This window comes from Lissotriton helveticus, chromosome 9 (genome assembly GCF_964261635.1).
Source record: "Lissotriton helveticus chromosome 9, aLisHel1.1, whole genome shotgun sequence".
NCBI classification, from domain to species: Eukaryota; Metazoa; Chordata; class Amphibia; order Caudata; family Salamandridae; genus Lissotriton; species Lissotriton helveticus.
Window position 1 is genome coordinate 75,675,991 of NC_136070.1, and position 27,339 is coordinate 75,703,329.

The 27,339-nt window shown below is 47.1% G+C and overlaps 1 protein-coding gene across 1 annotated transcript in view; it reads right to left on the reverse strand.

Annotated features, from left to right (window-relative positions):
- Positions 1-26,891, reverse strand: part of TTBK2 (tau tubulin kinase 2) — a 631,485-nt gene extending 604,594 nt beyond the window's left edge. Inside the window, exon 1 of the mRNA XM_078659515.1 lies at positions 26,593-26,891. The gene's annotated coding sequence lies outside the window, so the exon portion shown is untranslated. The remainder of the gene's footprint in view (positions 1-26,592) is intronic.
- Between the last annotated feature and the right edge of the window lie 448 nt (positions 26,892-27,339).

The following is a 27,339-nucleotide window of genomic DNA, read 5'->3' on the forward strand; positions in this document are numbered from 1 at the left end:
TATATATATATATTTTTAATATCTTTATTTATAGTAACTTGCAAATAATCATAGTTTACAATCATGTTCCCAATCAAAGTCAACACCAAGGTACAATTTGCTGTCTTAATGGGCTCTGTATATAAAGCAATATTAATTATACCATGACATGCAAACAGAAAGGTATTCGTGGCTTTATAGGGTTCTTCTCATCCCAGGCTTAATAATAATAGGTGCCACTGGAATCAGGCGGCAAGACAAGACAAATAATGCATCAGAGTTGAGTAAATTATGCTTGTTTGGGGCACCCAATCCGGAGCACCCCCCTTCACTTTTTGCGGGCTTGTGGGGTTCCCCCCCTTGGGAGGCGTTTGACACAGGACCCTATTGGGTCTGGATACACCTCCCTGGCCAGTGTTTCCATGATGCACTTCTAATATGGTGTCCAGAATTAACGTAAAAAGTCTGAACAAGTCAGCAGACTCTACTGTTTGCTATTTAAAGCAGTGCCGGACTACGAAAGAAGTTTTCTAGAGGTTCTGAGGCAGTCATTGGTTACCATGCGTGCAGTAACCTCTGTCCGTGGTACTGTCTCTCCATGGTGTCCCACAGTACTGGCGCTCTCAGGTGCGTAGCTGAGTGACTCACCTTTAGCATTTCATTTACTCATGTGTTCAGAGTAGTAGTAAGAGTGTCCATTATTAGTACAATTAGGCCGGCTCTGTCTGTGTGTTTGTGTGGCTCTGTCTGTGTGTGTGGCTCTGTCTGTGTGTGTGCGTGGCTCTGTCTGTGTGTGTGCGTGTGTGGCTCTGTCTGTGTGTGTGTGTGTGTGTGTGGCTCTGTCTGTGTGTGTGTGTGTGGCTCTGTCTGTGTGTGTGTGTGTGTGTGTGTGGCTCTGTGTGTGTGTGTGTGTGTGTGGCTCTGTGTGTGGCTCTGTGTGTGTGTGTGTGTGTGTGTGGCTCTGTCTGTGTGTGTCTCTGTGTGTGTGTGTGTGTGTGTGTGTGGGGGGGGCTCTGTGTGTGTGTGTGTGTGTGTGTGTGTGTGTGCAAATGCAATAGGTCTCGCATTTGCAAGAGATTAAGCTATTGGCATTGTAAATGACAATGCCATTTATTTATGTTTTAAAAACAAAAATAATGTCATGAGCAATGCCAATAGCTCTAACTTTAACAAAGACGAGACCATTGCATTGTAAATGCTTGTTATTGTCTGGCTTGAGAGTGTGGTTGTGGCCAGACAATTATGTGAGCATTACTAGAGAGGAGCTTTGGCTCCACCCACAGGTTGGGAGTCAGGTGTACATCCTTTAATTGGGCAGAAGTTGTGTGTTTCCACAAAAAAAAGTGATTGCCCTTCACTAGATAATTGATGGTGTTGATCTCTGGCAGCAGGGTGGATGAGAGCAGGGCAGCATTGCCAATGTGTGTTTAACGTACAGCAAAGTGTATATACCTGTAAATTAACTGAACACATTCAGCAGTTCAGAATTACTAAAAATGTACTTCCTTGTGCTTTCTGAAGTGTGATGAAAGCAAAGATTCTAATAGGATGAAAACGAACCAATACTTTTCTGCCCAACACATCATAGGGCATGGTGTAAGGGGTTAACCCAAACAAGCCATTGATCTGTTATTGTGATATTGACATTATGCTTCCCCCACCACAGCATCAGGCAGTGGGTCAGCCCACTTCAGCCTTCGATGTTTTATTGACCTTCACATATTTCTTCTGCCCACCACGTCAAAGGGCATGGGGAATTGTTCAGCCCACTAGAGTGATTGATCTGTCATTATGACAGTCACGTTATGCTTACGCCCACCACATCATAGGGATAAGTGTCAGCCCCATCAGCCACTGATGTTTTTGCATCATTCACATTTTGCTTTCGCTCACCACAGGATACATCACAGGGCAAAGGCTCAGTGCACTTGAGCTATTGGCTAATTTCAGTTTATATGATTGCATTGTTCTTTTTTACAAAGTGAGTATTCTCACACAAAAGTTGTTCCCTTCAGTGTCAGAGACTATTACGGTACTGATCTTTACTCCTGAGGCACAGCCGGGAGCGTTTGCTATCGTACTTTGTGTTTTTAAAAACATTGTGTGTGTGATTTGATCTTTTAAAACCCACCACCCTCCCTTGCCTGCACTCTGTTTGGGGCACTTTCCTTACCTCGTGTGATCCGCGCAGCTGAGACAAACGCTGCCGCGGGATTGCAATTGACATCGCCGCCATCAGCGAGTGAGTCGGTCTTGTGGCCACGCCCACTCTCTCGAGGCCACGCCCCCACCGCCTACATAACCGAGCTGATTGCTAGCTCAGTTAGATCTTTACTCCTGAGGCACAGCCGGGAGCGTTTGCTATCGTATTTTGTGTTTTTAAAAACATTGTGTGTGTGATTTGATCTTTTAAAACCCACAACCCTCCCTTGCCTGCACTCTGTTTGGGGCACTTTCCTTACCTCGTGTGATCCGCGCAGCTGAGATAAACGCTGCCGCGGGATTGCAATTGACATCGCCGCCATCAGCGAGTGAGCCGGTCTTGTGGCCACGCCCACTCTCTCGAGGCCACGCCCCCACTGCTTACAAAAAGATGTGCATTCCACGTACGCGCAGCGGACGGGCGCAGCGGGCGCGCCGGCGGCGCGCCTAAGGCAAGCCCGTCTGGGCCCGTCCGGGCCCAGCCGGACCCAGGCCCAGTTACTCTGCCCATTTCTGCTAATGACCGAGTGGTCTATTCGAGGGACAGGCTCCTAGCACTCCATTCGGCAAAAAATCCGGAGTGCAGTTACTTATACGCAGAAGACAAACCCTACATCAAGTGTGAACTATGTAACCCTGACACCATCACCGCAGGTAATTCCGGATTACAGATGGGCCTTCTCAACTGTCGGTCCCTTCCTAAGCATGCTGATGAAATTAACCTGCTGATTCAGGATCAAGGCTTGGACATTTTGTTCCTCACAGAAACATGGCTTACTGCTTGGTCAGATGCGGATATTAGTAACACCTTACCCCCAGGATACTTAATCCAAACCTTACACAGACCCCTTGGCAGAGGGGGTGGCCTTGCGATTATCCACAGAGAATATTTCGCTTGCAGATCTGGTAATGCTAACATTGAAGACTGTGAAAGCTGCCACTTTGCTCTTCAAATATCCCCTGCATACTCCCTCTCGGGGCTGCTGATTTATCGCCCGCCGGGTACTCCTGGGAAATTTATAAGTGCTCTTATCGACAATGTTTCTCAGACAGCAACCTCCTCTCCCAATTTTCTTATCGTGTGTGACCTCAATCTACACCTTTCAGACCCTAAAGATCTAATTGCGTCTGAACTTCTTCTTGACCTTATGTCTTTTGACATTCGGTTAGTCAACACAGGACCCTCACACAATAAGGGGCATCTCTTGGACCCGGTCTTGACCAACATCACGGACATTACGACTTGCTCCCCCGTTCCCCTGCCTTGGACAGACCACTTTTTAATACCCATTTCTTGGCACCTCCACATTCTTCCGATTCAACAGACCAAAACCCGGGTCACCGACCGGCGCTGGCACAAACTTGTGCCAGATGAATGGATCACTATTCTTAGGACAGCTCCTCCCTCCCCAATCTCAGACCCAGCCAATGCTGATAAACAGTTCAACTCCTGGCTTACCTCATCATTGGATAAACTTCTCCCTAAAACTACCATCTTTAGGCGAATCAAAAGAGTGAGCCCTGCCCCTTGGTACACTCCTGAGCTTAATCTTTTACGGAAAGAGTGTAAAAGAACGGAGCGCTCCTGGAGAAAGGATAAATCGACAGATAGGAAGGATGTCTACCGTACCTCCTTAAAAAATTACAAGCTCGCTCTTCGTAATACTAAAAGTATATTCTATCAGGAAAGGATAGAAAACTCTTCTTGCTCTAGCAAGGAAACTTTTCTCATTTTAAAAGAACTACTTAAAGCCCCTGACCCTGGACCAAAGATTCCGCCAGACCCCAAAGCAGATGAAGAAAAATGTCTTAAATTGGCCAAATTCTTCGAGGAGAAGGTTCAGAAAATCCTTGCCTCCATTCCACCCATTAATCCTAGCGTGGAAGATGGCACTAATACGAATCTTACCTCTCCCCGTTTAACTTCTTTGGGACCAGTAACTGCCGAAGAGGTCGCAACCACGCTAGACACCATCAAAAGCGGATCCCCCAGGGACCCTGTTCCGCTTCGCATCCTTGAGAAAGTTGCCACTTCCATCGTTCCCCCACTCACCCATCTCATGAATGCCTCTTTACTACAGGGAAAAGTTCCCTCCAGTTGGAAGGCGGCCGTCGTCAAGGCGCTACTAAAAAACCCTCTCTGGACCCCTCGGATCTGGCCAACTACAGGCCAATCTCTCTCCTCCCCGGAACCAGTAAAATCGCTGAAAAGCTAGTGAACAAAAAACTCTTGCAGTATCTGGAAACTAACAATCTACTCAGATACTCGCAGACTGGATTCCTTCCAGGGCAGGGCACTGACATCGCCCTTCTCGCAGCGGTGGAGGAGGCCAGAGCACTTTTGGATGCAGGAGGATCAGTGGCAGTGATCCTCCTGGACCTTAGTGCGGCCTTCGACACCGTTAACCACCAGGTCTTAATCCAACGACTTAAGAACATCGGTGTGGAGGACACCTCGCTGACCTGGTTCACCTCCTTCCTTGGCGAGCGCTCTTTTCAGGTCTGGGAGAATGACACCCGTTCCCCCAAATTCCCCCTCCAATGCGGCGTGCCCCAGGGCTCATCCCTAAGCCCGACATTATTTAATGTCTACATGTCCCCATTGGAGGAGGTTGTCAACCCGTTTGGAGTGAATATCATCAGCTATGCTGATGACACGCAATTAGTGGTGTCTCTATCCCACCCGAACCAAAAACCATCTGATCTATACAACTGTCTGACAGAAATACAAGGATGGATGAATTGCTCGTCTTTGAAACTTAATGGCTCAAAGACAGATATTCTCCTCCTTGGTCAGAAGGGGCTTTCCCTCTCTCAGAATATCTGCCCCCCTTGCTTGGGCGAACCCCCCGCTCCTAGGTCTGAGATCAAGAGCCTAGGAATCTGGCTTGAGAAAGATCTGTCCTTCAGGACGCAAGCCAAGAAAATCGCAGGTATTTGTTTTGGGCTCCTCAAATCGATCAGGAAGATTCTGCCCTTACTCCCTCCGGCCTCCCACAAACTGTTAATCCAAGGCCTTATCTTATCAAGGCTGGATTACAGTAACACCATCTATCTGGGCGCTCCCGAGGCAACCCTTAACAAATTGCAAAGGATCCAGAATGCCGCGGCCCGGATCCTTACTAACACCCCGGCCAGATCCTCGGCCAAACCATCCCTGAAACTCCTTCACTGGCTCCCAGTGAGAGAGCGGGTGAAGTTCAAGGCTCTCTATCAGTCTCACAGACTCCTACAAGATAAAGGCCCCCCTATTTTGAGAAAATTCATTAGGCCCTACAAAGCCCCAAGATCCCTCCGTTCTGATCAGGAACACCCTATCATCATCCCCAGAGTTAAGAAGGTGCGCACGGCGCTTTTCTGTTAATACTGCCCGTCTTTGGAACTCCCTCCCCCGTGACCTTAGGACGGAACCAGACTATCTTCGATTCAGGAAGCGGCTGAAAACGCACCTTTTCCCCCTCTGCCCTGGTTGACCCTCTGCTGTTTGGATCTTAGCGCTGGGATACTTACGGGTGACTATGCGCTTTATAAAATTTATTAATAATAATAATAATTAATATGTACTTTTGCCTTATTGCATGAGTTGAAAATTGAACCAATACCTTTGTTCTCTTTTCTCTTTAGCTTCTTTGGAGAGAGAAGTGCCTGGTTCCTTTTTATTGAGCTGGCTCGTTTTCATTGCTTCATTTTAACATGCACTACATTTCACACTATATCTCACACAATATTCTCTTCTAAGAGTCCCTCTGCATTCTACCAAGAGCATGAGGAGGAAATTCTTACACTTAACTGAGATGGTATCTTGGTCTATTACTACTAGTCACGCACTATCTCAAATAATGGAGGAGAGCTCTAAGGCAGGGTCTGATACAGAGACAGCACCAGATGGAGAGGATCATGGAGTAAAATAGGGAATTGATTTTCAAGTTGGTCTAGTGCCATCCAGTGAGAACTCATCTTCCAGTGACACTGAAGGAACATGCCCATGGAAGGTGTGATGTTCCTTTGCAAGCACACACTGTGCAGCTGAGAGACAATAGTTAGAATAGCCCAATCGGTAGTGCAGGTAGGTACTGCACCGAGCACAGGTAGAATGCTCACTTGGCAGCTCCACAATTTAGTTAAGTTACACATTTCCTCACTTACAGCAGATGCTATATGTACAGTCCATACAGAAACTATTTACCTATTGACTACTTCCATCTTTTTCAGCATAATGACTTCCTTAAGGGGATTGTGCATAAAGTAAATATGAGTGCCTAACAGTTTCTGAGGCAGCATGGAAGCACTCTGGCACTTCATTCTACGGCACAAAGGCGGACTCCAAATTCAACATGGAAATCATGCACAAACCAGTCCTATAGATAGTTCTACTGGTTTACTTGTACAGCTTAGGCAACACCCAGCTTCGCGCCAATCTTCTCACCAATCATGACTTGTGGCACGTTTTTGATCCTGCAGCATTACTTCGGGACAATCTAGACCAGACAGGTTGTTCATAATCCTGCCTCTTTTAAAACATCTGTCCACCTAGTTTCCAGATATTTATACACTTGGGAAAACTATAATGCTGAATGAGTCATTGATCAATGCAAAGGATGGCTATTGTTCAACGAGTATTTATCAAGGAAAAAAGCTTGTTATGACATCAAAATGTACATGTTGCAGGAGAGCTGCAATGGTTATGTATACAGCCCAAGAGTATATACAGGAAAGGACTCCACTGTAAAATCTGCAAGTTAGTAGAACACATCAGGATTTTGCTAAAAGACTGTGGAAGCTCACACAATCACTCCTTCATAAAGGTGGTCACCTTTGTGTGACAACTTTTATACAGGACGGCCGCTGTCCAGAGATCTGTATTAGCAGGACCAGTAAGTAGCTTGTGGTACCAGCTGACGTCATTGGTAAGGATTCCCCGAGAAGTGTATTTGTAAGAAGCTCCAAAGAATTCAGAGCAGTGTGTCGCATTATAATAAAGTGCTAGTTGTCAAATTCTTAGATAGATGGGATGTACATGTGCTTACTACAATTCAAGAGGGGAGCCCTCCTCTACCCACTGTTTAGAGTCAGTTAGCAGACGTTCAGAAGCCCAGATGGGCTGAGTGGATAAAAATGAGCAGGTACTTCAACCATATAATGACATTTGTAAAACTCGCACATGGTTTGTTTAAGAAGTTTTCAACATACAAGGATTATGTTGTCTATTATCAGACCACCACGGAAAGACTACTGTCTTTTTTTGATTTTCATGTGCCGTTATTGAGAGTGCTACCACTGTAAAAGTAGTACTCTCTACTTCATCTGTTGTGGAGGACATTGCAAGGCTACAGGATCAACATTTTGCTGACCACTTTCCTGCACGTAAGAAAAGGAGTAAACCATACCGTTAATGTAGTTTACTAATGCAAAGGAAATAGTTGGAAAATACTTTTTACCATTGTGGGTCCATCACAGCCAAGGCTGTGTTTGCCAAGTTGCTTCACTTTTATATCCCACTAAAGTAATTCTAGGAAACTAATTGAAGAGGGGTAGTCAAATTAATAATTATGTGCCTTTAAATAGCTGTGCATGGATATATAACTTCCACAGGCCATTTATGACTAGCTAATCAGTCCTTCAAATTGATCCATGTAATTTAGAAAATCTTTCTATTAGTTCTCCACTAAAGAAGATCCATAATCCAAGACTGTTTTTCTTCCTAAATTAGATTTCAGTCAGTCTGCCTTTACTGACGCTAGTAGTACGTAGGTACAAATTAGTCTTGCCGAGGGCCTACTTGACACCTTCATAGTCAGTTCACATTTGGTGGATGTTTCATCCACCCTATTACCAGTGCAGTACAGTCAATGCACTACTTATAAAGATGCATGAGATATACAACATGTACCCTGTCCTCCAAACCCTAATGCCCTTAGTCTTTCTGGATGTGCTCTTTGGGAAACTTAGGTGAGTCTGCCCCAGCATATTCACCCCAGAGTTCAAAAGAAGATATGTTCACACAGTGTGAGGAATGGGCCACAAGTATATCCAGAGATGCCGCCTGGCTTACTTACACACACACACTGGAAGGAGTTGGAATTAGCACAGTGAGTGTACTGAAGGAGCATTAAAGACAAGTCTTTCTCAGCATAAAGAGGCTGCCATGGGGAGGTGCTAGGGTGGAGCTCCTAGCACCTGTACAGTATTAGTCAGAACTCCCAAGTGAGACAGCGACATGAACTAACAGTCAAAGCTCGTTTTCATAGGGATCTCATGTGGGTAGAATGCAGATGGTCAAGATAGGAGTGCCATGCAGAAGGCAGCTTCAATCACAACATTTGGAAAAAGGTGAGGGAGTAGTGGTGATAGACTGTTGGCTGCTGGTATGTGTAGCTGCTGGCTGGGGGGATGGGTTGTTAGCAGAAGGTATAGGAGGCTGTTGCCTGGTGGTATGTGTGTAGTGATTTGCTCAAGGTGTGTTTGTATGAAAGCTGCCTCCTGACTGGGTGAGTGGCAGTGTGACTGGTGTTTCAGTCCTGTGTGCATATGAATGTGATAGGCCCTTGAATGGCTGCAGTGTGTTGATGTGAGTGTTGTACTGTCCCCATGGTTGGTGCTGTGAATAGCTGTGGGTGGAAAGTTGTGTGTATGAATAGCAAACAGTTGATGCCTTAGTGTTCTTTTATTGCTCACTACCAATAAGTCATGGCCTTAATATCCTGAGATTGTTATTAATATTTACACTTTGAATCCATAACTACTGGTAAAGCCAAAATCAAATGGTTTGAGTCTGTACTTGAGTAGCAGGTGGGCTCCAAGAACAATAACACTGAAGACCAAGAGGAGTCCAGGATGGTGGCCCTCCAAACCTTACACTTTGGCAAAAATCATTCATTTTCCCTCACATTTCGGTGACAGAAATGTCCACAATTTGCTGGGAGCCATACAATTCCTACCACACAGAGTTCCTAGTCTTTTTCCAATAAATGTGACAAACCACAAAAGCATAGTATCATTTTGACTTTGAATGTACGTTTTTAAAATATCTGCTGGCCTTAACGGAGCAATACATTCAAAAATGGCCACCGATACATCAAGAGGCATGCATATGCATTGGCAGCCATCTTGGAATAGCTTTTCTTTATATAACATGCATTCCGAGATGGCCGTCCACGCATCTGGATGTGTGCACAAGCGTCATAATGCACTGGCGTCCATTTCCGTTAACACCAGTGAAAACAACCATTAGCCAAGTCAGTTCAGTTCAGTTAGTTTTTATTTCGACAATTAAAAATCATCATAAAAATACATCATATCAATACATTTTAAAAAAAAAAATACACCTAAAATATCATTAAACTCTATTTCTGAACTTACAATAGTGTTTTAAAATACAATTAGATAAAATTAGATCAAGTTGACTCCCAGTAGCGGAACATGTAAATCAGAGAGATAAAAGTGGGCATTAGTTTACATTCACAGTTAGATCAGTTTCTTGTGTTTCTCAGTCTAACCGCTACTTTTAGGAAACTTGAAATGGCACACAAAGTGTACACATCACTTGCTTTCTGTAAAAATAGGAGGGCTGCTTTCGCATGACGTAATTTCTGTTTCCTCAAGATGTTAAGCAAGAATTGACGCCTCGGCAATTGGTAAAATGGGCATAAAAATATAAAATGAAGGGTGTCCTGCGGAGACCTATTGTCGCAGCCGCAGGCACCCTTCTGCTCAATCGTTAAGGTAAAACCAGAAGGATAAGCTAAAATGTTAGGTAAAAGATTGAGCCTAAAACGCAACATTAAAAATCTCGCATGTTGGTTATGCATCAAGAACAAGTACGGTTCCATGCCTACCCCATTAGCTACTATATCATATGCCATTACTGTCGTTTTAGCCTTTGCCGCTTTAGCTCTGGATCTATGAGATTTTTCTAAAAGCAAATTCTTAATCATAAATTTACAATTGGTCGTGATTTGCGAGACGTCAAAGAACAAGTGGGACTGATCAATCTCTGTCAAAGTGTTTTTAACATATCTTAGCCAGGGGATTTGCATGGCATTGTCCCTTTGCAAACAGTCTTTGACAATTTCCCTTGTTAATTCAGCCTCAGGATTGGTCCATATTCTGATCCAGGCTGTGATTGGCTTGATGTTAACTTGATCCGTAATGTATTGGATCCCCAGTTCTGAGTGGGCTATCTCAGCGGCAGTGGAGGGGGGGGCTTTCAGAATTCTCCGAAGAAACTTGTCTTCTTCGATTTGTAGTTTTTTCCCGTCCCTGAATCCCCACACCTCTGCACCATATAGTGCCTTTGGCATTGTAACTGATTTGTACAGGGTCATTATTTGTTCAGGGCACCATCGACCCAATCTGTGGCAAAACTTAGGATGGCTCCATTTGATGCGACCAATTTAGAACAATGATCCTCCAGTAATGGTTTAAAATGCATGTCGCCATCCAACAATAGGCCCAAATAAGGAAAGGTGTTCACTATTTCCAGCTTGTGTGTCCCAATTTTAAAAATAGGCTTCTTGGTTGGTTTCTTGCCAGCCATCATGACAAATGATTTTTTTAAATTTACAGACAAATCCAGGTCGGCCATAAACTTCACAAACCCGTTCACCAGATGTTGTAAACTGTTCGGTGTTCGGGCTAGGAGGACCGCGTCATCAGCATATAACAATACTGGAATCTGGCGCGGTCCTACTCTCGGGCAATCCACGGCAAGGGAAGTAAGATTATTTTCTAAGTCATTGATATATAATGAGAAGAGAAAAGGCGCAAGGATGCATCCTTGCCTTACACCCTTTGAGCAGGGGAAAGATTTCAGTTTGCCCTCCATCATTGCTGTAACGCACCCTAGCCGTGGTTTTCCAATGGAGCTCCTTTAAGATTTCTATGAGCTCCCTCTCAATTCCCATTTTATACATCATAGCCCATAGTTTATTTCTATTAACATTGTCAAAGGCAGCAGCCAAATCCATAAATCCCATGTATATGGTGCCACTACTTGCTTTCGTATATTTAGCCGTTAAAAGGTACAAATTCAAACACTGGTCACTGGTGGATCTGCTCATTCTGAAGCCGTACTGTGTCTCCGCTAGGGTGCCATGTTCCTCTGTCCAGTTCATTAAACGATTTAGGATCACCCGTCCCAGTATTTTCGCGGAGACATCAATTAAAGAGATTGGTCTGTAACATTTGGGATCTTCTCTGCTACCCTTTTTGAAAATGGGCACAATCAGGGCGGAGGACCAAGAACGTGGTAGACCTGACCTGATCGCTGCGTTGAGGGCCATTGTTAGAATTGGTGCCCAGAGATCTAGATTACTTCTGTAAAAGGTCTGGTGGTATACTATCGGGCCCTGGTGCTTTATTGGGGGTGAGACCTTGAATCGCCGTCCTTATCTCTTCCAGTGTGAGGGTTACTTCTATGCTCCTGTCTCCCACCCATTCTCCCTCCTGCATGCCCGTGTTAGTGTTGTTATATAGGCCCTCAAAGTGGGTGACCCAATCTTCTGGGAGGATTGTGAAAGCAATGGTTGGTGCTATATTGTCGTGGAAACAAGGTCTATTCACAATTCTCCAAAATTCCGAATAATCCCTGTTTTCACCTGCCTCTATTAAATCTGCCCAGACTTGTGCTTGCAATACTGCTTCCCTTGCCCTTACAGAAGCCTTGTAACTTTGTCTACAGTTAGCTACATGTACCATGTTCCTAGGTTTGGATTTGAGGGCTTTTTTTAAATTCCTCAATGCCTTAGAGCAGGTGGTGTCAAACCATCGTGGATGGTTCACTTTTGGCTTGGCAGAATCTTTCACTTCCAGTAATTTATCTGCTAAATTTGTTAAAGCTTCAAACGCTGCTACTACCTCTATGGCTTCTATTTGGGTGTTCAGGCATTGATCTATGTATTTCTAGCCTTTTTGGACTAAGGCTTTATAAAAGTCATGGGGGTTTATTTTTGTCCATTTTAATCGTCTCCCCTGGGCTATCGGTTGCAACCTACCCTCCCTTTTTGTGACCTTTTTCCTATAACCCATATACCTTAGTTCTAATACTAATGGGTTGTGATCACTAAAAGAACTCCACTTTGTAATAACCTTTGTGATGCGGGGTGTTGCAAAAGCTGATATAAACATATAGTCAATTATTGATGAACACCCTCTCCCCTTAAATGTGGGGACCAGGGTGCCCCCCTTCTCCCGTCCTGCCATATCCATAGTGTGGACTAGTGCATGAGTCTCTATTATTGTGGATAAGCTTGTACCTTCCTGGGTATGCTCAAAGTGCGGCCCCTTTTGTAATGGGCATGCCTCCCAGTCTGGTAATATAGTGGGAAGGTTTGGGCAGAGGTGGGAGTTAAAATCACCCATCAGGAGTATTATTGGGGTCCCCGCCTCTTTTCTCTCATCAACCTTTTCACTTAATCTTTGACTTAGCTCTAATATAGCAGCGTTCTCCCCTTGTGAGGGCCCTGGATTTTAGATGTTAAAAAGTTCTAGTTTCAATCCTCTGCTTTGGAGTGTTACTAACTGCAGGGTATGTGACACCCATGATGGGACTACCCATTTCCCTTCAATGGATAAGTGAACATAAACAGATAAACCTCCTTTCGCTCTCCCTGATCTGCTTTCCTGTGCTGGGACAGCAAAGCACTTGTAACCCTCTAGCTGGTACAATGCCGGGTTCAATGCCCAAGTCTCTTGAAAGGCAAGTATCTGGTAGTCTTCAATTTCCTTCCTCCATTCTGTATTTTCAAACTTAGCAGCTAACCCTGCTACATTCCAGGATATAATGTTTATCTTGCCCTTCTTCTCATCTTCTTCAGTGGGGACCTGGGAGAGTGGTTTGCTCTTGCTCACTTGAAAGTTCCTTTCCTCGTTTCTTCCTCTATCCCTAGGGTGGGAGCAATCTACTTCATTAGGTGGGGTGCAGTCTACCTCAGTAGGTGAGGTAAAATCTCTCTCCCTATCTATAGAAGGTACTATATCTAGCATTCCTTTGCCCTCAGTATACTTACTTACTCCCAAATCCTTATTCGGGGTCCTGTTACTCTTGACCGGTTCAGTCTTATCTAATACCGCTAGTCATTCATTATTGTCTAGGGTCAGTAAAGGGCTAAATCTATTGGTCCACTGAGGGTGTGGCTGATATTGAAAATTCTGGGTAGTAAGATCATTGTACCTAACCCAGTGGTCATCTACTATTCTGCCTCTGTTACCCTGTTTGGGGGGTATGTATCTGGTGTTCTAGGGTAAAAGTAGCATAAAGGCATGGTCCTAATTGTGCTTGTGGTGTTTCTGTTTTGGTTTTCTAGAATATATTGCACTAGGTTTGTGTTTTTGAAATTTACAATGATACAATTGCCTTCTCTATCTTTTCTCCTCCTCCCTACCCAGCTTACCCTCCTTACATTTAGAATTTCCCCCTGTTCACCCCCCTGCAATGGTCTATGAATATTTAGCCATTGGATAATCTTGCCTTTTAGTTCCCTTTGCGATTCTCTCTGCCCTAGTCTAAGTTCAGGAACCCCCGTGAATATAACTGAAAAAGGACTGGCTTCTGGCGGTAGGTTTACATAAGGCAAGTGGGCTTGGTGTCTTTCATACTGGTCATTACCCGATTGCGGGTTAAGCTGTTTGGAGCTAACCAATAGTCCTCTATTCGGGTGTTCAAAGTCTCCCTGTCCCGGACCTTAAGTGTGTTCCCAGTTCCCCGGGTGTTTTGTTGTGCCCTCGTGCCCCTTATTGGCAGTAGGCGTTGGTTCGGGATGCACCTCCGCTATGATGCATTGTTCATTACTCACGCAGTTGTTATTAGCCAAGCGAGTTAGTTGGGGCGGCACAGCAACTTCAGGGTTTGCCTTAGTGACCGTTTGCACCTCCATAACCTTACCCAGTTTCGATATTTTATGCGCCATTTTATCCAGTTTACTAGTCAATGGTTTGATTTGGCTTATGATGAAGGTTTCCAGATGCTTTTGAAGATCTAAAATGATATCATTTACCCATCCCGGCGGTATAAAACGACCTGTCTTTTCTGTTGTATAGACCTCTTCTCCCCTATTTACTGGTTTTTCGCTCCTAGTGGGTTTCTTCCAGTTATGCATATTTGGGTACTTCCGCCCCCCTTTTCTGCTTTGTTTGTTAGATTTTTTGGAAGTTCCTACCATACTCGGGGATTTGTCTTCTATCGTTATCTGAGGACATGGAACGTCATCGATGGAATCGTTTTGGGTGTCATTTAAAGACAACAAGGTACTGTTAGTGTCCTCAATTGGCATGGGCGAGAGCGGGACAGTGGTTAATGTCATAGAAATACGTCTTTCAGTCCTTTCTATCTCGCCCGCCACCTTTTGCAGCATTAAGTCTATTGCCGTTGGGGTGTTTTTATGGGGTGCCATATTAGTAGTCAGCGTTCCTGGCTTTTTTGCAGTCTGAGGAGTGTCTGACTTGCTTTTAGTGGAACGAGTTTTAGGTCTTGTAGCCATGATATTTATGTGGTTTTTCGTTTACTACTCGTTCCTCTTCAGGGCCAGACACCTTACTCCGCTTTGCTATAGTAGTAATCAACTCCTTTATAGGCTTTAGCTAGGGACACTATTTGTATCGTCTACTGCTTCACAACCCCAGCGTGTTAGGTCTTAAGTGACAATACCTTATCGTGCAGCCAAGATGTGTTGCCCGTCCCGTCCCTGGACGTCTCCGGACGGCCACAGACGGCCCGCCCTCTGCCCGGGCTCAGCCCGGCGTCGCCCGCGCGCATCCCGGAGGGAGCGTCCTGTTTTTGTAGCGCCTCCGGGCGCGCACCGTCAGGCAGCAGGAAGTGGGCTGAGGTGTGCGCAAGGCTCCCTGGGAGCTGTGGTCTCCAGCCGCAGGCCGCGCGATGGAACTTTGCGGCACGGCGAAACCACAGCGTTGGAAGCCCAGGAGTCACGAGCGCGTTTCAGGCAGATGAGGGATGTTGCAGCAATGCCCGTGATTTCCAGCTATGGACCCCCGCTCCACCGAGGGTGCGTCCTGTTTTTGTAGCGCCTCCGGGCGCGCAGCGTCAGGCAGCAGGAAGTGGGCTGAGGTGTGCGCAAGGCTCCCTGGGAGCTGTGGTCTCCAGCCGCAGGCCGCGCGATGGAACTTTGCGGCGCGGCGAAACCACAGCGTTGGAAGCCCAGGAGTCACGAGCGCGTTGCAGGCAGATGAGGGATGTTGCAGCAATGCCCGTGATTTCCAGCTAAGAACTACTTAGCCAAGTCAATTGTTTGCCTGTTTACAGAGGAGACGTTTCGGTTTTAGCATGGGACAGTCTCGTTTCTGGTTGAGTCTTCAAGTGCCTGATCCTTTCTGGGCACCTGAAAAAGCCACAACCCGGCAGGCCAGTGCTCACTTTCGGGCCGCCTCACTGATAAGCGTCCAACATCATACACATCTCAAGAACCTGGGACGGACAAAACAGTACCTCTCATGTGCGAGTGGACCTACTGTAACAGACTGAAACAAGCAAAAACTGGGACCACTTGAAGTCAACAAACTGTCAATGTGGTCAGTATTTTTGTCTATTCTTGTCTACGGCAATAGGTTTACAAATATAAACGGGCCAGCGTTTTTATCAGGAAAAGTGCGAAACATCGGAGAGAATAACTTTTGCCATCTGCAGGAAGTTCTGGAGTGTGCTGTCGCCGACAATTTAACAAATTGTAAAAAAAAGAATTGGCAGCGGCTACTCACAACCACCTTCATGGTCTCCCATTCTACCTGGTACAATCCAGCCATGCCTCAGTTACCCTCCAGAAGTCCATCAAAGCTTGTGATAGTGTGTCATTGCCCACTGCATCTGTCAGGAAGGCAGTCAGAGCCACCATAACCCCAGCCACCATAACCCCAGCCAGCCGTGCTCCCAAGAGCCATCTCACAACTCACTGGTGAATGATCCAATAGAAATCGTACCAGCATAAGTCACTCGCTGGAGATCCCCTGACTGCACAGCTGCCAGCAAGATCCTACCTGGCCTACTATAAGTGTGAAGTGCAGGTGAGTAGCAGGTGAAGCCCTGATCATTTATCCAGCGGGCCCTTCAGGCATCCCACAGACCTAAATTATCCATCACCTCTTGCAACACCTTCGACATGCAAGGTTTCGTGTCAAGCTTAGGTGCACATCGGTCTTCCTCTCCATCCAGGGCACAAGTATAATCCCCTAACCACAGTATCAGACCCTCCAGCCCCAGCCCCGCCCCACAGCTTCCTGAACCTTATAGCAAAATTTGGGATCGTCTACATTGGGGGCAGACAAATTAACCAGAGAGACAGGCCTTGCATCCTGCCTCCCCTGCAGACCCATGTATTGCCCCTCGACATCTGTGTAAGTAAGTGCCAAGGTGGTCCCCGAGGCCACCCATGTCAGCACCCCCCTTGCATAAGTCAAATAGGAATCGTGGAAAACCTGCCCCTTCCATTCCCTCTCAAGACCCTCTTCATTTAGGTGCATTTCCTGAAGGCAAGCTATGGACACCCCATGGTGTTTCAAAAAGGTCCCCGGACATTCCAGGTCAAGATTTTAAGAACCCCCCCCACTCATACATGCATCCCATCTGTAATCTGCTTGTTGCCCTGCAGCGACATATGCAACAATCTGACCATGCATCTATGCCAATAAGAACCAAAACTACCAGAACAAATCAGGAACAGTTCACCCCTCCTCGGAAAACCATAGTGAAAACTTTTTGCTACTAATGTTCACCTCACATGTGCCAGGACCACATATAGGTATCCCAAACTATCCAACCAGGATGGCAAACTCCACACCACCTATGTCCTAGGAAAACATGGAACCGGAGTTCCATCTACATGACCACAAGATGATCAGTTTTCTGCAGCCCGTTCCCAATCAGGCCACAACACAATAATGCGGGATCAGTCTAGTCCAAGTCCACCTGAGTGTCCGACACCAGGACCTCCATTGTGGGCAATTGCTGACTCAGTTCTGTGACCTGCCAATCTCCTGACCCTGCCACCTGCATGGTACCATCTTCCTGGATCATGACACTCTACACAGTCGACACAGGATCTGCCAGTCCTGAAGCAGCCCTTCCAATTGCCTGCTCCAACTATGACCTAGGACGTCCCTCAGTGCCCGCACTTCAAGCAGGAACCTTGTCCCACACTTCTAACCAGTCCCAGACCTCCTCAGGTTTACTCTAAGAAGCGCGCCTTTCCTTTGGCTGGGGTCTTGCATTAGGAAGGACAGAGCATCAAGTATTTACAGTTTACGTTACACAGTTTCTGCTTAACCTCCAAAAACTATTTGCACTGTTCCTGCACCTTTCTTGTGTAGTCAGGGAAAATAGCGATTGAATGATTCTCAAACTTCAGGACTACCAGTTCCCGGGCATAAGAATCCAATCCCTGTCCCTATAGTTGAGGATCTTCTATGAAGGCACAAAGGGGAGCCCCAGATGGTGGCGGAGGCACCAGCGCCCAGTGCGCTCATTCAATAACAAAAAGATCTGATAGGTTCTGCTGTTTCAAACGCCATTGTACCAACTTTTCCAGAAGCCTTCCAAGTATGCGCCTTCCACCCTCTCCGAAACCACGAAGATACAAATATTGCTGCGGTGGGAGCGGCCCTCCACATCTTCCACATTAAGCTCCAGAGCCCCAGTTACCATGGTCATTCGGGCCATCTGCTGCTTATGAACTGCCACCTCCCCACGGAGCATCACAGTGTTTCCCTTTGCTGTGGTCACTTTATCCGCTACCTTACTGAGGTCCACCCTGAGCAAATTGACATCAATGGACACGGTCTCGACCTTATGTTCCAGGACGGTGCGTTACCCATGAATGGCCACCAGCAGATTGGAGTGAGAGGGATCCCCCTTGTGCTCTGGCGAAGTAGCCGCGGACTCCACCCCCACCTGGTGGGCAACACACTAAGAGTGCTGTCATGCGTGGTGTATTAGGTGATAGTATTAGCGGCTGCCATCCTTATGGGCCTGTTCTTCCCCATCAAGAAGATTTGCCCAGGGCCTTTGGCTCCTTCTACCTCTCAGCGGCCCTTCACAGTTCCTCTTGGGCACTCCTCCATCACCATCGCCAGGCACACACACACACCCACAAGAGCCCCCAAGGGAAAGAAGGGACCAAGAAAGCTCAGGACTGACCCCTCCCCTCCCCCTCCCCCTCCACCTCCCCTTCCCCCCTCCAGTAGCACAGCACACCAGAATGTGCCCAGTCAACAAATGGGAGTTCAGGGCACTTGCCCGCCCTGCGAGGGCCTATCACTGAAGGTTCTCCTGCGATCCATGTCTCGCTGATCAAAGGCTCCAACAGTGTGCTCCTACAGCACAGCACCTCAGCTATCTATTCCAACCTTCCCAAGCATGCCCACCCCCACCAGCCAAATCGGAAGAGCCCTCTGGCACCACAGCACTCACCGTGAGAGGCAATCGCTGCCCCCAGTCGGGCTGCATCCCTGCGCCCTAGCACTACCCTCTCCGAAGGCCTCAGTGGTCTGTGCTGTTGGGCAGGCACCCCCAACTTTCCATGGCATAGGGGAGGGGCCATCCTCACTCCAGTCCGATCGCAAGATTCGGATGCTGCCTCAATCCACCTAGGCCCAGCACTCCTCAGCACAGTGTCACCCACCTAACCCTTGCTCAGTGTTTGCTATGGGCAGTAGAACATCAAGACTCACTGTGTATTACCTTAGGGGAGGTCAAACATGCAGAAGCACTGCTGAGTGTCCTCAGCAGACCACAATGGACAGAACGGAGCAGCGGAAGCCCAGGCTAGTCCACTCAGGCTACTTAATCTGGGGCAGTCTTACGCCATGCCGCCGCTCAACGCGATTGCCCAGGGAACAACGCAGGCTTCAGATTACACGACGGCCCCCCGGACATAACCTAGCATGGACCAGGGATCCCCGGCTTTCCTCTCAGGACCCCGCAAGGTGCCTATGCTGCCAAACTCCTCGGGGTCCAGCGACCTCCACCGCCGCAGGGCTGTCCAAAATCAGTTGCCCCCACTCAGCCGGCTGATCAAGCGGACTGTGTCAGCCCCACATGCCTCCTCTAAAGGGCAGCCACTGCCCCCCGACCAGATCCCCCCGCATTGGGGCCACCACATTAGGGCCTCTCAACTCCCGATTGCCCGCCGGGGATGCCTCCGCCCATTGGCGTCCCTTTTGCTAGCAGCACCCAGGCCCAGCTTGAGTCGCTACAGCCACCAGTTCCGGAGCTGCTGTGTTCCACCTTGCTGCCCCCAATACTCGATGGCTGCCGCAAGGTTCAGGCACGGCACCACAGGGGCTCGCAAGGCAGATTTTTACCCTTTAAGGACTACAGCAGTGTCAGGATTGAACAGGATTCCAGGCGGGTCGGCCTTGCCAGGTCACGCCCCCCAGGTAATACATAGTTTTATGCTTTCCATAGAATTCTGAATTTGATATCAATCATTAAATGGCCAGCACACCATAAAGAGTGACTGCCATAATTTACTAATCAGCTACTATATTATCAACTGAATGTAAGGAGTACATTCCCTACACAAACCCACATATATTTTGTATTGCCAGACTTCAGACATTATGGCATTCAGCTTTGTCTATTTCAGAAATAGAAAACAATATTGAGCATGTTTATTAAAAAATGAAATATAGCTAGATTTTTCAAATATCTTTCAGCTGCAATGATAGTGATGTGAGGTTTACACTGACACATAGCCCTGCGTGTGTCGAAAAATTACAGATTATGGGCGCACAAAGAGGTGTATATGATGTAACAACTTAAAAACTATTCTTTTAAAAAGTTCTCTGGCAGAGGTATGCAAACATCCGAGAAGTTAAATGATAGCAGGTCATCAACACTCTGCATACGATGAGCCTCAGAATATAAGAGTGACTTATACAAATTATGTTGATGCTAATGAGATGTTTAGCAAAGCAAATGATTGACACACTGGACTTTGCATTTGTTGAATGGATTTAAAATCTGTACATTTATGTTGCGTGGGCCTTCTGCAGCATGCATTTTTTAGTGGCCCCTGTCCAAGAAGGGGGCGCAAGCAGTTCAATTCTGACATTCCCGCTTCAAGTGTATCTCGTGCTCCATTCTTTAATGCCAGAAACAGTATACCGATTAGCTTCACTCCAGGCTAAGAAATATTTTGCAATTGGAGCACGGAAGGTATGATAATAAAAATACAGTATATCTGGTCTTTACTTGTAATTTGCCACCACCTAATGGCAACACACTAACCTTGCTGCCTGACCTTCCCCTCTTAACTCCCCCAACCCCCAAGAAAAAGCCATCCCTCAGATGTGAAATGATTAACATTTATAGACTAGAGATATCAGGGTCTTCAGAAAGTACACCGAATGCAACTGTTAAGTGACACCATGTTTTGTCACAACCTCAGTTTGTTCTAGATTGTTAGAAATCCTTACACTGCATGCTCACACTTACAGTAAGAAAAAGCTAAACAAATGCTGGAAAGCTAAGTGCTGCTGGAGAAGACGCCAAGAGTGCTTGAATGTAGTATGCACAATGCACATTATAAATGTAGGTTAGTGAGTGTTGTAAATGACTTTATTCAACGTACATTTGTTTTGGAATACCAGTACTTGTATATCACTTCCTGTGGTGTCATGGAGATCAGTTCCAACTGGCAGGAGGCGCTAAAGGAGGCGCTAAACTGTATTTACATAAAAGGAACCATAAAGTGTGGAGTCGGCCCATCATCCAAGGTGATTTTGTGAAGGAGTTGCAAGAGGGGTGCGGCAGTCCCTAAAAAAGGAGGATATAATAGAAAAGGTCTTGGTGGATACATGCAGGTTTCACACTTTTTGTGTTGGCATTGGAGGTGCACCCAGTAAGCCTAAATAGATGGATGGGAAAGGTGTCAGTACATACCGGACTCCAAAACCACGTGTCCATTTTCATTCATTTGATGCAAAAGAGATTTAACTGCATCCATTGCTAAAGGTGGAACATGCAACTAGCTGCTTTGTACTATTTCCCATGTTCCGCACCCAGTTTAAAAGAGAATCTAAAGTTAATCTGGTTACATGTGGAAGGCAATGGTGCAACACTCCAGGACATGGACAATCACGGTGGAAGGGCTGATCCCTCTAGAACCCCGACGCTAAGCGGGGGAAGGTTCTGAAAAGAATGGTTATCAACTTGATTTGGAACACGAGGAAGTATATCTGTTTTGAGCAATTGATAATGTGAGAACAAACCGATCCTCTCAGTTCAGTGCTACTGATTTTAGATTGCTGTTGAATGATTTTATTGTACCCCAATTCTTAATGTACGCCGACGACACCCAGCTGATCCTCTCCCTCACCAACGACCCCGCCACCGCCAGAACCAACCTACACGAAGGGATGAAAGACGTAGCCGAGTGGATGATGAACAGCCGCCTGAAACTGAACTCAGATAAGACGGAAGTCCTCATCCTGGGATCCTCGCCCTCCGCCTGGGACGACTCCTGGTGGCCCCCCGCCCTGGGCAGCGCACCCAAACCAACGGACCACGCACGCAACCTGGGCTTCATCTTGGACTCCTCCCTCTCCATGGCCAGACAAGTCAACGCCGTCTCCTCGTCATGCTTCAACATCCTGCGCATGCTACGGAAGATCTTCCGCTGGATCCCCACCGAGACCAGGAAGACGGTCACCCAGGCCCTCGTCACCAGCCGACTGGACTACGGCAACGCCCTCTACGCCGGAACCACCGCCAAGCTCCAGAAGAGACTCCAGCGGATCCAGAACGCCTCAGCAAGACTCATCCTCGACGTCCCCCGACATGGCCAAATCTCCGGACACCTGAGAGACCTGCACTGGCTCCCGGTCAACAAGAGAATCACCTTCCGCCTCCTCACCCACGCACACAAAGCCCTACACAACCAAGGCCCAAGATACCTCAACAGCCGCCTCAACTTCTACACTCCCACTCGTCAGCTCCGATCAACCAGCAACGCCCTCGCCGCCGTCCCTCTCATCCGAAGAGCCACCACAGGAGGAAGGTCCTTCTCCTACCTGGCCGCCAAGACTTGGAACACCCTCCCGACCCAAGACCACCTCGCCTTCAGGAAGCAGCTCAAGACCTGGCTGTTCGAGCAGTAGCGGACCCCCCCGCCCCCCTCCAAGCGCCTTGAGACCCTCCGGGTGAGTAGTGCGCTATATAAATGTGCTGATTGATTGATTGAATGTTAGTTGGTTTGCTCCTTTTTTTTAGCTGCATGGGTTATGCTTAACTGGTGTACTAGAGGCCGGAAGGGCAAACTGTCCTTTTAATAAAATCCTAGGTACTTAAGGTGTGCTAGCAAGCCAGCAAAAGAAGAGCGCCAAGTACCAGAGACACCCATTAAGGTATGGGGAGACTGGGTGAAGGTTGCTTTGGCCGCAAGGAGGACTACCTATTCCAACTTCATGAGCATGGATTCTACTTACATTATAAAAAGTACTTGGATGAAAAGAATGGGAGAGCGACTTTTGCTCATTTCATTCACTCCAGCCAACTCAAGGGAATCGTCAAGTGGATATGCAGTAACAAAGGTAGCTAAACTTAAGAGCGGTACAGAATAAAACAGTAAACAACCCACCTAAAGAGCCGTGAGATGCATGCATGAAAAGCAGTTATTCTACTTGCGCTAGCTAGAGTTTTTTTCAAGAGAAAAATGTTAGATATAAAAGGCATCAAATTAAGAAAAAGACAAAAAACGATTACAAGCTCCTAGATTAACCATTTCGATCGATCGCAAATTTCCAAAATTACCAAAGTCTAACACTGTTTAAAAAATGAAAACATTTAATTCTCTACAGCTCGGTTGGAACGATGAATTCAGTATGGGACAACAGTAAAACATTATCTTTTGTCAAGAGAAAACTCAAGACTAGCTGCCAATACAAAGATCTCTTATTATGCTTTTTGTCATAATCAGCAATCCCCCATTCGCTCTGATCTACCAATTCAAGCCAATTTGCCTTTTCAGCGTGCAGCACGCGGAAGTATAACACATAGTATTCGACAAAATGCCATCACTGCTTGCGATGCTTGTTTGGTGGAGAGTACTTTTTTATCTACTTTGACACTTGAACAGCACCATCACCTTGGGAGCCGGTTATCAAAGCAAAACATTTTCTTTCCATTGTGCAAGGACACACCCTATCAGAATATTGCAGGATGGAAAGCTTGCATGCATGCCTGGTACGTGCAATATGATACAGCAGTCTCAAAGCAGCGGCTCAGAATAGGCAGCGAGACAAATGCTACAGCACCGGCCTTGGGTGTGTGCTCTAAATCTGAGAACGAAGGCCTCGATCGTGGATCAAATACAAAAAATATAATTTTATAACAAGGCACAAAGACATTTCCAAAACAATATTGAAGCATTGTTAGTTTTCCAAACGACCACAGGCCCTCGTTTAACCCTGGGCGTTGTATATCACATGCAGGGATGAACCTATGAAAATGGAAGCTCGGCACACGAAGGACGGCCTCGTGTTACTACGGGTTTTTTCAGTCCCCATGCAGAGCAGCGCATTTAAAGAGCCCGTTCTGCAGCCTCTGCACACAGCTAAGAGCATCTGACAGCAGCGTTCACCTGATGAGCCCAGAGTGACGGGTGCAGGGAGGGCCACCGCTACACTGTCCTCGCGGGATGACTGACCTCAGTCACTATCCGCCAGAGATGTACCAAACACTGCCCACAGGCCGGGAGATGCCCTCCGCAGACTGGCGCACTGCCAGGTGCCAGCGATGCTTCCGCACGCGACTGATACGAGTCTAGATTCTGACACAGGGACAACACAGGCAAGGCACAGTCTGCACGGGGGCCATATCTGATCGAACCCGTCTCCGTAAACTGAACCTGCAGTCGAAGTGCGATGGACACACGTCTAACTGCAGAGCAGCCTCAGACAACCGCAGCGCCCAGCTCGGATGCCCAGTCCTAACAGCGCCTCGTTTTTATTTTTAAAGATGGGGCAGCTATCCTCTTCCAAAATAACAGTCAGCCCCCTCCCCCGGGCGGATTCATAACCAAAGCAAGGACCCTCTGTTCTTTGCCATCTGTCTGTGGGTGAGCAGCGCGCTGGCTGTGGTACGTACACTGCGGTGTGTGCGTCTCTGCAGATGCAGGCTCCGCCGAGGCGCTAGCTAGCCACCGCTGCGCCGCGCACACACCCTCAAGGTTAGCGACTAAAGCCCATCTTTGTCCTCTCCCTCCTCCCACTGCCTCTTCTGACACAGACATCAGGAGCGGCAGGGGGTGGGATGCTCTCACACACACACAGAAGCCTCTACACGCACACACGCACGGCACGTTTCACTCTGACAATCCCCCGAGCTCAGCTAACCCCGGCCTATCAGTATTCGGGTGCTGATGCAGCCGCCGTGTAACATCTCCAACGTGAAAACACTCGGGGTGTCAATGGCGAACATTGCACAGAGATGGTACGCTGAGCACCTCGGGGCACACGGCAGAGGGCTGGCTCACGGTGCACGCACGCACGAGATAATTAGCCAGTGCGGATAACAACAAAAGGGAAGAGGGCGACTGACAGCATGAAAACAGGCGGCATATGCATGGAACAAGCCCCAAGTAATCCTATGTGACCCCAAGAACACCACCCATCATGGATGCTTTGATAAAGGAGCACGCGCGCAAAATGAATGGCATGTAAACAGAGGAGTGACTGAATAAACAAAAACCTTAAAAAACACATTCACGAATCAAATACATATATGCTTAACAATTACAAAGGGGGATAATGAATGCAGGAACACTGGTGTGATAGTGTGGACGAATGCGAGCAATAAGTGAGTTTATGTGTCAAACAAACGAGGACATGTTTGCAATGAAAGAATGATCTCGAGGAAGGTGTAAATGCATGGAGGGAGGTGGGCATGATGGAGGAACTGCTGGAGGGATGAACACTTTAAGGAAGACATTAAGAAGCAAGGACGAGAGGGTTTAATGCATCAATAAATAAACTGATGGTGGAAGCATCCATGAACCAAGGCAGGAAGACTGGTGAATTTAAAAAGGGTGAATGTCTGGGAGAAGGCACACGTGTACACACGAGGAAATACGTGCTCTAAATCAATTAGTGCATTAAAGAATGCAATCAATGAGAAAATAATTAATGTAGGGATGAATGCAGCAAAGGCTGCATGAAACAATAAAAGGCAGTAAGAAGTTAACGCATGTAGGGAAGGAATGATGACTGCATCCCAGAAGGAAATAAGAAGTAGGGCATCAATAAAGGAGTGCATGACGAGGAATTATGGACTGGATGAAGAAGCACTGAGTAAACGAAGGGGTGTGTGTGTGTGTGGCAGTGGTAACATGAAAACTGCTAACATTACATAATTAATCGCTGCACGAAGAAAGAAGTAGATTAAGTGAAAGCATGAAGTAAGGAGCGACTGCAAATTGAAGTAAAGCATGAAGGGAGCAATAAGGGTCATAAAGAAGGGGTGACTGCATGAAGAAAGCAAAAATACCAGAAGAAAGGGAAGTAAGCACTCAGAATGGGGAAACATCAGTAATTCACTCTACAAAGGATGGGGGAACTACACGAATTACTGTATGCAATAATGAATTAATTACTACAAGAGGGAAGGACTGCGAGAATTAAGGGATGCATGTAGAACTGCAAAGCACGGGAAATCAATGCATAAAAAGTAGACACACTGCACTAATTCAATGCATAGCGAGGGGAGGAACTGCATGAATGGCTGAAATCAAGGATGAATTAATGGCTGCATGAACGAAGGCCAATGTGAATGAATGACTGCATACAGGGAAAAAAGACTACATAAAAGAAAACTGAATGAAGGGATGCAAAGCCTCAGATATACAATAGTGGAAGAATTGCATCAAGGGTTGAATGTAAGGATGAATTCATGATTGCATGGAGGAAGAACTGCATGAGGAATGACAAGCCTGGGGAACTCAATGCATAGAGCATGGAAGAATCGCATGAAGGACTGGATGCAAGAATGACTTAATGAAGGAAGTAATGACTGCATGAAGGAACGCAAAGCCTATTGTTTTCAATGCATAGTGAGTGGAAGAACGGCAAACAGTGCTGAATGCAAGAATTAATGAAAGACTGCCTGGAGGCAGGCATGCATCAAGGGGAGGCATGCATGAAGGGGAAGCAGTGCACCCATGGAGGACAGGCAGGGGGTGCAGAGGTGAACTCGTCTGAATGACAGCCTCCTGGTCCCCGGTCCAAGTTCAGTGCTCGTCACTTCCTCGGCACAGGGCATCCACGCCCATGTGATTTAATTCTAGGACCTCCGAGACCGCTATCACACTGTCGGCCTCCCATCAGACACTCTCTTGTGACGCTGCGGCTTGGGTGTGTGATGCAGTCGGGGGTTGGGGGCTATGAGGGGGCCTGATAAAGAGATGTCCTTACCTGGAGGTGGGCAGCGCATCCCTGCGCGGAGCCTCAGTCCACACAGGCGAAAGGGCAGCGGCCCTTCATTGCCCTCCGTGTCGTTCGGGAAGGCAGAGCTCCCTGGTCCTTCCAGATAATTCTCCGGTGGATATCCCTCTCCCCATTTAACCCCGCTGCCCCTGCCACCGTCCCTGCTCCATCACTGCGGTACATGCGACGTCACTAGCCTACCTTCGCAACAAGACTCAGCGCAACCTACCCTGATGCGCCGCCCACCTCCCTAGCCACGCCTACGGCCACTGCGTCTCCTGCCCGGTTCCGCAACCTGATTGGGGCAAAAGGCGGTCCGTCACTGTCTGTCAATGGTGAGGCTTCGCGAGGCATTTGTTCCCCACCCTAAATTTCTTTGAATGCTGCTGGATTCAGGGTTGGTAGAGAGTGCGGTTACCTGGGTAAAGCGTCACAGTGGTCAGTACACATGCGCAGTAAAGGAAAAGCGATAGACATGCCGGGAATTGTAGTTTTACGTTCAATACGTGAAGGCGCCGCTTGAAGGTATCCGAATCCTGTCATTCTCAAATTGGTCAGCAGTGATTTGTGATGTTGATAGTGCCTGTCTGCGTGAGCTTGTTTTCTTCTTTTTCAAACATGACCCTTTTTTCGTTTTAAGGTACGGGTCTTGTAAGATGAGAGCGTCTAACACTTTGCAGTTTAATTTTTATTTTGTACGCTTTATAATGTTAATGTCCTAAATAATTTTACTTT